Source organism: Gossypium hirsutum, chromosome A03, assembly GCF_007990345.1.
Source record: "Gossypium hirsutum isolate 1008001.06 chromosome A03, Gossypium_hirsutum_v2.1, whole genome shotgun sequence".
Taxonomy (NCBI): Eukaryota; Viridiplantae; Streptophyta; class Magnoliopsida; order Malvales; family Malvaceae; genus Gossypium; species Gossypium hirsutum.
This window is the reverse complement of record NC_053426.1, coordinates 10778681-10791444: the sequence shown is the minus strand read 5'-3', so window position 1 is coordinate 10791444 and position 12764 is coordinate 10778681. Positions and strand designations below refer to the sequence as shown.

Below are 12764 nucleotides of genomic sequence, written 5' to 3'. Positions count from 1 at the left end.
CAGATTGCTTAAATTCTAACTAGTACAATATTCCATACAAATTAGACGTACTATACCTTTGGCGAGTACTCATCCCATATTTCTCTTGTATCCCTTAACACGAACTTCTCCTTAGAATAGCAGAATATCATGAAATCAAATTCTTACTAACTCAAGTGGCAGTTACTATACACCTATATGTATACGCCAATAGAAATATTTGGGCTGATACTACTTCATCACACAAACTATTTTAAAACTACACGCCATAATTTGGAATCTACCAAAACTAGGGTGTTATATGTTATCTTAATTTTTACAAATACAAGCTCAATTTAATTTTAGTTGTGATCCAAAGAAATGAGAAAAATTATTTATATATTTTTAGAGTAAATCACATTTTGTTTAAAAACAAAGAATGAAGGCAGTCGGTTATTGGTGCTGTAACATCCTTGACATTTCCCAAGAAGTGAACAGTGTCAATTCGAGTTGGCACATGTTCAAAATTTTTGAAGAAGTAAAAAATAGAATTATTAATATTAGTAAAGAAGGTGATTGGACATTATAAGAAATTAAAAGGACTTTTGAATTTAGAAAAATTAATTCAAGGAATGGACTAACTTGTAGAAGTGTTAGGCCATAGTGTAAAAATTAGAAATAGGAAATTGTTAGATTAAATAAAGGAGAAAAAGAGTAAAGACTTGAAGTGTAATTTAACCATAAAAGAAGAAAATTGAGTGAATGATATTGAAGATGAATGGACATCACACATGTGGCATGATGATGGCTTTTCCTTTAATAAAATATATATAAAAAGAAAAGATGAAATACATTTTGATAGAAAGTTGTGGAAAAAGAAAGATGAGAAAAAAAAATCATCATCATCTCCTTTTCATGTCACACTCATTCCCCATTTTATCAAGATTTGTTTTTCTTTCATTTTAGTCATTCCTCCATTTTCAACTCTTTTCCAAACTTAAACTCAAAATTTTCTTCATAGATTGCTAGCAAAATTAGGAGGGCAACTCCTGAGCTTATTTTTTTGCAAAGCTAGCTAATAGACATTTTTGGAGGAGAAAAAAAATGAAGAAAAGATAGGGATTTTGGGAAAGTTAAGGTAATAATGATAGGTTTGCTCATACGAAAACAAATTTATTTCTTCATAATGTATGGAAATATTATATGGTTTTTATTTTGGTAATGATTAATGTATATGTGTTGTGTAATGAAGCGAAAGAGAAGAAGAGTGATTATCAAGTGGGTGACAAGGGCAAGAAGGTAGCAAATAAATGAAGGAAGAGAGGGTCTTTTCAAGTAATTTGGTTGTAAGTATATCAATAATTTACTTCACCTAATTTATACCCTAAGGAAAAATATGATAAATTGGTTAAGTAACATTCATGAAATATGTTTGTTGTTGAAAAATGATGTTATGCATTTTGGAAACTATTTGAAAACAAAATGATATTAATATAATAAATTTAAAGTGTATTTGTAATATAAATTAAAGAAAATGAATAGTGCAAAAATTAGATATGTGAAATAGATATTGACCTGGAGTAATTTAGTGAAATGTTGAATGTTGACATAATAGATGTCAAGTGAAATTGATGATTGATTGGTGTTATTTGTATAAGGACTAAATTGTAAAAAGGGTAAGATTTGAATTGATTTCTTTGATGAGACAATGTAATTAAATTGTATAGTTTAGATACCCAAGTCGACAAAATGAGAACTAGTTGGATATAACTAGCATGGCATTAGAAAAGTGAGTAAGAATGCAAATGATAGTGGCACTATGGTGCAAGTGAAAGTGGCACTACGATGCAAGTGTAGTGGCATTTCAGTGCAAAGTGATATTTGTACGTTCGTGCAAAAAAAGTGCCTGTAATACCCCTACCCGTATTCATTGTTGGAATAGGGTACAAGGCATTACCGGAGTTTACGAATTAAATTTTTTTTTATATTCAATATAGCCCCTTTATAAATATCTAACCTTCCCTGCAATATTAAATCGAGACCAATCCACATCAACTAAATCAATTCAACATATTTTCAAGATAAATTCATGCATATTTATAAGATAACGTCATCACATATCTAAAACCAAGTTTGTTAACCATACTAATGGCTAACTTTACATTCATTTCACGTCAACATTTACTTTGTTAGCTTATACATGCCATTGATTTCCAAAATAAAGTTTCTTTATATACTGAAATCCTGAGGTTGACAGTGTGATGTGTCTCCGACCAAATCCGACCTCCGAGCTCTTAACACTACAAAACAGGAAAAAAGGAAACGGGCTAAGCACTTCGTGCTTAGTAAGCTCATGTAACAAGAATCATACTTACCTAATATTTTCAATACAATACAATAAACATCCATATATCCATTCAATGCATTATTACCCTAATATGCACAAACTCAACATTCAAGTTAGTACAATAATTTCCATGTACCAATAATATATACCATGATTGATGAGCTCGTCAATACCATGATTTCCATTTCCTTGTTATTTTTCCATATTTATCCCGTTGAATTTCTTGGAATTTTTGATGGATTTTCAAAGGTACACTTTTAGTGTACAATTCCGGGTCTATCAATTCATATTCATGTGCGCACATTTCCATTTCAGGGAGCACACTCCCACGAACCTCAACCTTGCGCGGATTACCAGTCCAGGCTAAATCCCCTGCAATATAAACTTATAGAGTATTGTCGGGATTGCCAGTCCAGGCTAAATCCCCTGCAACGACAATTACTCTAATGAGCTTGGATCTGAATTACCAGTCCAGGCTAAATTCAGACCCTAATTCGGATTACCCGTCCGGGCTAAATCCATTTTACACATATTCTTCGGGAGGGCTATATCAAGATAGGATCACCCGTCCGGGAAAGATCCTTTTTATCGTCAATTCCTTTTCAGAGATCCATCGAATTTTCCTTTCATTCAACCGGGATTTCTTCCCATTTTATCAAATATATCAATGTTTTATTAATTTTCATATAATGAACATTCAAGTCATATTCATATCAAAAATATGCTTTTCAAGCATTTAAGAATATAATTCAAGTTACATGAACTTACCTTGATACTTGTTTGTAAACAATAAAAATCTACTAATCCCGAACTTTTTCCTTTCCTCGATCTAGCTTCGTATTTGAATCTTCAAGCAAAAATCGGATCTATGGTTACGAAACCATTGTTCCGATAACCTTGAATTTAGGCCATTACAACTCTCCCCCCTTTAAGGATTTTCTTCCTCGAAAATCTTACCAGTAAAGAGATTTGGGTATTGTTTCCTCATTGCCTCCTCCGGTTCCCATGTCGCTTCCTCAATCCCGTGCTTTTGCCACAATACTTTCACCAAATTTATCTTTTTATTTCTAAGCTCTTTTGTCTCTCGTGCCAATATCTTGACCGGTTCTTCATTGTAAGTCATATCCGGTTGAATCTCCACTTCTGTCGGAGAAATAACACGTGAAGGATCTGATCGATATCGTCGTAACATAGATACATGAAAAACATTATGGATTCTATCAAGTTCTGGTGATAATGCCAATCGATAAGCGACCGGTCCAATTCTTTCTATGATTTCATATGGCTCGATAAATCTTGGACTCAGTTTACCCTTTCGACCAAATCGGAGGACTTCCTTCCAAGAAGACACTTTCAGGAATACCTTGTCACCGACTTGAAATTCAATCTCTTTTCGTTTAAGGTCGGCATATGATTTTTGACGATCGGAAGCTGCTTTTAGACTATCTCGAATAACCTTTACTTTTTCTTCTGTTTCCCGGATCAAATCAATCCCATGTATCTTCCTTTCACTAAGCTCTGTCCAATATAACGGTGTTCTACATTTTCTACCATACAAAGCTTCATAAGGAGCCATTTTAATACTGGACTGATAACTGTTACTGTAAGCAAATTCAATCAAAGGTAGATACTTCTCCCAATTACCTTCAAACTCTAGTATACAACATCGGAGCATATCTTCCAATACTTGAATTACACGCTCAGATTGACCATCTGTTTGAGGATGAAATGCAGTGCTGCAATACAACTGAGTACCCAAGGCTTCTTGCAATTTGTCCCATAAACGAGACGTAAATCAGGGATCTCTATCTGATATAATGGAGACAGGCACTCCATGTAGCCTGACAATCTCAGATATGTACAGTTCAGCTAGTTTATCTAAAGAATAATCCATACGTACCGGAATAAAGTGAGCTGACTTTGTTAATCGGTCAACAATCACCCAAATAGCATCTTTTTTCCTCGAAGACAAAGGTAGCCCCGATACAAAATCCATAGTGATTCTTTCCCATTTCCATTCTGGTATAGTAATTGGCTGAAGTAACCCCGAAGGTACCTGATGTTCAGCTTTAACTTGTTGACATATTAAACACCTTGATACAAACTCAGAGATATCGCGTTTCATTCCCGACCACAAGTACATCTTTTTCAGATCATTATACATTTTATTACTCCCCGAATGTACAGACATAATACCACTATGAGCCTCGCGTAGAATCTTCTGTATAAGCTCTGAATTCTGAGGTACACATACCCTACCTCTGAATAATAAACAACCATCAGAACCAATCTGAAATTCAGAATCATTACCTGACTCGCACTGTGCCCATTTAACTTGTAACTTCTCATCATTCTTCTGAGCTTTACATATTTGCTGTAAAATGCCGGTTTAGCTCTTAATTCTGCTAGGATTGAACCATCATCAGTCAATGATAACCGGGTATTCATAACTCGTAAAGCAAACAGAGATTTCCGGCTCAAAGCATCATCTACAACATTAGCCTTATCCGGATGGTAATCAATAATCAAATCATAGTCATTTATCAGTTCAAGCCACCTGCGCTGTCTCAAATTCAAATCTTTCTGTGTCATCAAATATTTCAAGCTTTTATGATCAGTATAAATATGACATTTCTCACCGTACAAGTAATGCCGCCATATCTTCAGCGCAAATACAATAGCAGCTAATTCAAGATCATGTACTGGGTAATTTCTTTCATGTGGTTTAAGTTGTCTTGAAGGATAGGCTATTACTTTAACTTCTTGCATCAAAACACAACCTAGACCATTTAATGAGGCATCACTGTAAATAACAAATTCCTTACCCGGTTCAGGCTGTACTAATACAGGTGCTTTTGTTAATAGGTCTTTCAATCGGTTGAAACTTTGTTGACATTCATCAGTCCACTCGAACTTTACATCTTTTTGCAATAATCGAGTCATTGGAGAAGCTATCATAGAGAATCCCTGTACAAATCTACGATAATAACCAGCTAAACCCAAGAAACTTCTAACTTCAGATAGATTCTTCGATGGATTCCAATTGACAATAGCTGATATTTTACTTGGATCTACCCTGATGCCTTCGGCAGATACAATGTGTCCAAGAAAACTCACTTCTCGAAGCCAAAATTTACATTTACTGAATTTAGCATATAACTGCTTCTCTCGTAGAATTTGCAATATAATTCTCAAATGTTCTGCATGTTCTTCTTCATCCCGAGAATAAACCAAAATATCATCAATGAATACTACTACAAATCTGTCTAAGTACGGTCTGAATATCCGGTTCATCAAATCCATGAATATTGCAGGTGCATTAGTTAGCCCAAACGGCATAACTAGAAACTCATAATGCCCGTACCTGGTTCTAAAGGTTGTTTTTGGCACATCTGACTCCTTTACTCGTAACTGATAATAACCTGATCGAAGATCAATCTTTGAAAACACAGTAGCACCTTTCAGCTGATCAAATAAATCGTCAATTCGGGGTAACGGGTACTTATTCTTTATGGTTATTTTATTAAGCTGCCAGTAGTCGATACACAATCTCAAAGACCCATCTTTCTTTTTCACAAACAGAACCGGAGCACCCCAAGATGAATGACTCGGTCGGACAAAACCCTTGTCAACAAGTTCTTACAACTGTGTCTTTAACTCCTTTAATTCTGTAGGAGCCATACGATATGGAGCTATGGAGATCGGAGTAGTTCCCAGAATCAAATCTATAGAAAATTCCACTTCTCTTTCTGGTGGCAATCCTGGCAATTCCTCTGGAAACACATCGAAAAATTCACATACCACTACAACTGCCTGTATTTTTTACTCAGATACTTTGGTGTCAAATACATAAGCCAAGTAAGCATCATACCCTTTTTTGACATACCTCTGTGCTGCTATTACCGAAATCATATCAGATAACCCCTCTGTCTGATCAGATTTAACCCGGAGCAACTCACCATTCTGACATTTTAGCACAATATATTTTTGTCTACAATTTACTACCGCATCATGCTGGGTTAACCAGTCCATGCCCAATATCACGTCAAATTCATCAAATGGCAGTAACATCAAATCAGCCGGGAAACAATAACCTCTTACCATCAGTGGACAATTTTTACAAATTTTATCCACCAACATAGACTGGCCTAGGGGGTTCGAGACTTTAACCACAAATTCAGTAGGTTCAACAGATAAATTTTTAATAATTGCAAGTTTAACACATATATATGAATACGTAGAACTAGGATCAATCAATGCAGTAATATCAATATCAAGTAAACAAAATGCACCAGTAATAACATCGGATGCTGAGGCATCTTCTCTAGCACGAATGGCATATGTCCTAGCAGGTGCTCGTGCCTCAGGCCTACCTGCAGTATCTTTTGTAGCTCCTCGACTAACACTGGCATTACCGGATGGTCGAGGTGGTCTACCTCTCGAAACTGGATTACTCAGCTTCGATATCTGTTCAGCTTCTTTTTCACCCCTTTCTAGACAATTTCTGAGGAAATGGTCAAAAGAACCACATCGGTAACAAGCCCCGCTCTTTAATCGACATTCACCAAAATGAGCTTTATTATAGTACTGGCATCTCGGTTTAGGAGTGCCAACACTACCAATACTAGTCACTGATGGAGTAGAAGGTCTTGGATTAGTGCGTTGAGAACCTCGCTCTCTGCCCGAATACCCAATGGCTGAAGTAGAACGATCCTGATACTTCTTCAATTTCTTTGAAGTAGAAAACTGGGATTTTCCCATCGGTCTTTTACTAAAAATTCGAGCTTCCCTCTCAGCCTGTTTCTTTTCTTTGCTCAATTCTTCTGCTTTATAAGCTCTCTCTGCCAATGTAGCAAACTCTCGAATTTGAAGAATTCCGATCAGTAGTTTAATGTCTTCATTTAACCCTTCTTCGAATCGTTTGCACATTTCAGCTTCTGACTGTACCCATTCTCGAGCATATTTACTCAATCGAACAAATTCTCTTTCATATTCAGATACTGATTTGTTACCCTGTTTCAACTCAAGAAATTCTTTTCTTTTCTGATTGAGAAACCTCTGGCTGATATATTTTTTTCTGAACTTAGTCTGAAGGAATTCCCATGTAATTTCTTCTTTCGGAACAACTGAAGCTTTAGTATTCCACCAATGGTAAGCTGTGTCTTTTAGCAGTGAGACGACATATTTCAGACATTCTTCTGGTGTACAAGATAATTCTTCCAGAATCCGAGTAGTGTTTTCTAACCAGAATTTAGCCCATTCAGAATCATCATCAACTGCTACTCGAAATTCTTCGGCCCCATATTTTTGAATTTTATCTACTAGAGCTTTTCCTTTTCTGACAGATTTAGTACCTGCACCCTGTGGGATCTCGGGAACTGGTGAAGGAGCAGGAGGGGGAGCTTGAACTTGCTGCACTACAGGGTTAGTTCTTAAGTATTGATTAAACCATTCATTCATCATTTGAAAGAAGGCTGGTTTTGTCTCCTCCCCTCGACCCTCTGTCTCGGGCCTTCTACTACTAGTTTCTTCTCTTTGTACTGAAGCCGGAGCATGACTCCCAGCTTCCTTAGATTGAGCTCGGTCAGATGACATTACTATAAGAAAAGCACATTTTAAATGGTCAGGAGATATCACACTATCAATAATAATTTAAATGGCTTGTATAGCTAATCCCGTATTTGCTACATCGGTCCTAGAACCGGCTAAACCGTAGCTCTGATACCAATAAATGTAATACCCCTACCCGTATTCATTGCCGGAATAGGGTACGAGGCATTACCGGAGTTTACGAATTAAATTTTTTTTATATTCAATATAGCCCCTTTATAAATATCTAACCTTCCCTGCAATATTAAATCGAGACCAATCCACATCAACAAATCAATTCAACATATTTTCAAGATAAATTCATGCATATTTATAAGATAACGTCATCACATATCTAAAACCAGGTTTGTTAACCATACTAATGGCTAACTTTACATTCATTTCACGTCAACATTTACTTTGTTAGCTTATACATGCCATTGATTTCCAAAATAAAGTTTCTTTATATACTGAAATCCTGAGATTGACAGTGTGATGTGTCTCCGACCAAATCCGACCTCCGAGCTCTTAACACTACAAAACAGGGAAAAAGGAAACGGGGTAAGCACTTCGTGCTTAGTAAGCTCATGTAACAAGAATTATACTTACCTAATATTTTCAATACAATACAATAAACATCCATATATCCATTCAATGCATTATTACCCTAATATGCACAAACTCAACATTCAAGTTAGTACAATAATTTCCATGTACCAATAATATATACCATGATTGATGAGCTCGTCAATACCATGATTTCCATTTCCTTGTTATTTTCCATATTTATCCCGTTGAATTTCTTAAAATTTTCGATGGATTTTCAAATGTACACTTTTAGTGTACAATTCTGGGTCTATCAATTCATATTCATGTGCGCACATTTCCATTTCAGAGAGCACACTCCCACGAACCTCAACCTTGCAGCAGGATTACCAGTCCAGGCTAAATCCCCTGCAATATAAACTCATAGAGTATTGTCGGGATTGCCAGTCCAGGCTAAATCCCCTGCAACGACAATTACTCTAATGAGCTTGGATCTGAATTACCAGTCCAGGCTAAATTCAGACCCTAATTCAGATTACCCGTCCGGGCTAAATCCATTTTACACATATTCTTCGGGAGGGCTATATCAAGATAGGATCACCCGTCCGGGAAAGATCCTTTTTATCGTCAATTCCTTTTCAGAGATCCATCGAATTTTCCTTTCATTCAACCGGGATTTCTTCCCATTTTATCAAATATATCAATGTTTTATTAATTTTCATATAATGAACATTCAAATCATATTCATATCAAAAACATGCTTTTCAAGCATTTAAGAATATAATTCAAGTTACATGAACTTACCTTGATACTTGTTTGTAAACAATAAAAATCTACTAATCCCGAACTTTTTCCTTTCCTCGATCTAGCTTCGTATTTGAATCTTCTGGATCTAAATAAATAAGTTTAATTATCAATTTAATACATTTCATGTTCATATGCAACATTCTCTATAATTCAACTATTATTTATAGTTCATTCAAAGCTGTCTACTTGAGTTATAGTCACTAAATTATTTATAACTTGAGCTACGGAACTCCAAATTAAGATCCATTAATTTTCCCTAAATCTAGACTCATATATATTTTTACCATAAAATTTTCAGAACTTTTGGTTTATCCAACAAGTACAGTTTATTCTTTAAAGTCACCCCTGTTCTGTTGTCGACAGTTCTGACCATTTTTCACTAAAAATTAATTATCTATTCATACAGAATTCAAATAATGTTCTTGTTTGTTTCTATTAAAAATAGACTCATTAAGGATTCTATACATATAAATTTAAGCCCATAATTGTTTTTATTCAATTTTTTTATGATTTTTCAAATTCAGAACAGGGGAACCCGAATTCATTCTGACCTTCTCTCACAAAATTCATTATATCTCAAAATTTAAAAATTCATTGCTTACACTATTTCTTCTATGAGAAACTAGACTCAATAAGCTTTAATGCCATATTTTTTTCATCCTCTAATTCGATTTCTACATTTTATGGTGATTTTTCAAATTTAGTCTACTGCTGCTGTCCAAACTGTTTTTGTGTAAGCTGTTTATTACCATTTTCCCCTAAGCTTTTAATAAATGATAATTTCGTCCCTACTCAATTAGCCTCTCAATTGAGCTGATTTTTCTCAATTAACATTTTATTCTATCACCTTAAACTAATTTAAAACCTTTAGGAATCAGAATTTCAGCAATAGACTTTAATTCCAGGCATTTTCACAATTAGGTCCTAAAAATCAATTTCTATTGAAATTACCTAATAAAATCATCTCATAAACAAATTAAAGCTTTAATTTCATTCTATTTCATCATAAACTTACAGCACTCAACCATGGTGACTTTCAATTTCATCCATGAAATCAAAAACTAATAAATTTAATAGTAAGACCTAGTTGTAAAAGTCTTAGAAACACAAAAATTACAAGAAAAAGGCAAGGATTAACTCACTTGGTTAAAAAATTATGAAATACCAGCTTAGAGAACCCTCCTATGGCGTTTTTAGCTGCTGGAATTGAAGAGAAATGAAGAGAAATCTAGATATTTCCTATTTAGTCCTAGTTTTATTTAGTTAATTTTGCAATATTCCAATTTTACCCTTAATTTATCAATTTTTCTACTGATTTCATACCCTTGCCGTCCAGCCCAAATAACTTTTGGGTCTAATGCCTTTTAAATCCTTTCTCATTAGATTCTTAAGCTATTTAATCACTCTAGCAACTTTTACACCTATTACAATTTAGTCCTTTTCATTTAATTGACTACCCAAACATTAAAATTTCCTAACGAAATTTTAATACCACATTAATAACATTTCATAAATATTTATAAAATTATTTTTGACTCGGTTTTACGAGATAGAGGTCTCGATACCTTGTTTTTACCCAATTTCTTCAATAATTTCTTTTTCTATCTAATCACTAAATCGATAAAATTTTTCTATCAATATTTTCATACGATTTTCCTATCATATCAATTTTAAATCAAAAATATTGAAATAAATTTCTCTTTAAATCGGATCTATGGTTACGAAATCATTGTTCCGATAACCTTGAATTTAGGCCATTACAGTGCCACTTTGATGCATCTTATCGTTATTTCTGTATATCTTATTATGTTCTATTATGTCTACAATGGGGCCACTCGATAAAAAAAGGTAAATGAAAATTAAGTGGCAATGGTAAGTGGTTTGTATTTTATTGGATTGGCATCTTATTGTAGATTTTATTGAAATAAAATTTATGCATGATGATAAAGATTAATGATAGTATTATATAATAATTTTTACATATAAGTATATAACTATGTATGTGTATGGAATGAATTTTAGATGTGTTGTTTAATTCTTGATATGCTTACTAAGCTCTCATGAGCTTAATGCGTTTCTTTCAAATATGTAGGTGAAGATGGTTTCCAACTCATCTCATCACATCTTAAGCTTTGAAGGAAGTATGATTTCAAACTTTTGGGCATAGATTTGGCATGTACATAGGAATTTATCAAGAATGTTAAATATATTATTTAAAGGATGAAATTGTTGGACATTGATATTCATTATAAACTTTGTATTTTGGATATGTTTGAAGTAGTTTCATGATGATTTGAGTAATGTTTATGGTTGGTAAATGTATATTAGCAATGGTTATTGGTTGTTTGGAAGGGATATAGCCTATGGAAGTGGTTTAAGGTGGTTAGGGAGCAAAATGTGCAGGTTTTGAAGTTGCACGATCAACGTCGCAATGACGGCCTGTTGACATCACAACGAGCTTTTACAGTTTGTCACGTCACGACATGGAACCTAATGATGTCATGACGAGCTTTAACAATTTGTCATGTTGCGACATAGAGCCTAGTGACTCGCGTTGAGCTTTCGATGGCTTGAATCTTTATCTTTTTTGTCTCGGATTGAGTTTTGGCTACTTAGGAAGCTTTCAAAATGTTCGTCTAAGCTTAGTTAAGCTAGAAAATCATATTATTTTATGCATTATGAATGTTTTGTTGATATGATATTATTATAGTTACTCCGGCAATAAATGTGACATCCCAATACCTTGACCCAAATATCGGATTGAGTAAGGGGTGTTACAGGTGTAATGGTTGTAGAGGAAAATGGTTGGTTTGTGGAGGTGGCCAATGTTGAGGGTGGCTGATAAGGTGGTAGCAGCTAAGCAAAGGGTTCTGAAAATGGTATAGGAAAAGGACAAAAGTCCAAATTGTAATGATTTGAAAAGTTGAAGGACCTTTTTATAATCTTCCTTTTTTAAATTTTTTTTTGGATTTTTTATTAATAAAAAAATAAATATTTAATATAATTATAGTAATATATATTCAAAATTATAAGTTAAAAGTGAAACCCAATATTTATTCAGGCCCAAATCCCTTTCTTTAAGCTCATTGGTCCAAATTTCAATAATGTTTGAAGAGTCAACTTTTAGCTTAAATTACTAATATTTTAAGTTAAAAATCGAAAAATAATTAAACTTATAAGCTTTGAAAATCGAGTTAAAATAAGTCAATTGTAAATATGTATGGTATGAGTTCTTTTTTGTTGTATTAGACATTATTTCTAATGTAAAAGAATTATACAAAACTTTATTTCTAAGATTAAAATTATTTAAACCGACATTCTGAATCAGTTATTATATATACATATTACAATAGTTTTGTGTTTTCAATTTTTTTTCTTCATAATTAAAATATAAATTATATTCATAATATTATAAATATATTATATTTCAAAAACTTAAAACATATTTTTAAAGTTGTTTGTATTTTCAGAATCAATAAATGTAATTAATGTGTTGTTATTAAATAATAATTTTATA

At 33.7% G+C, this 12764-nt stretch overlaps 1 long non-coding RNA gene across 1 annotated transcript; it reads left to right on the top strand.

The window, feature by feature from the left end:
• Positions 1-851: 851 nt before the first annotated feature.
• Positions 852-11826, top strand: LOC121224652 (uncharacterized). Its single transcript, XR_005922297.1, has 3 exons — positions 852-1096; positions 1211-1304; positions 11340-11826. It is a non-coding gene; the product is annotated as an uncharacterized lncRNA (long non-coding RNA).
• The last annotated feature ends 938 nt before the right edge of the window (positions 11827-12764 follow it).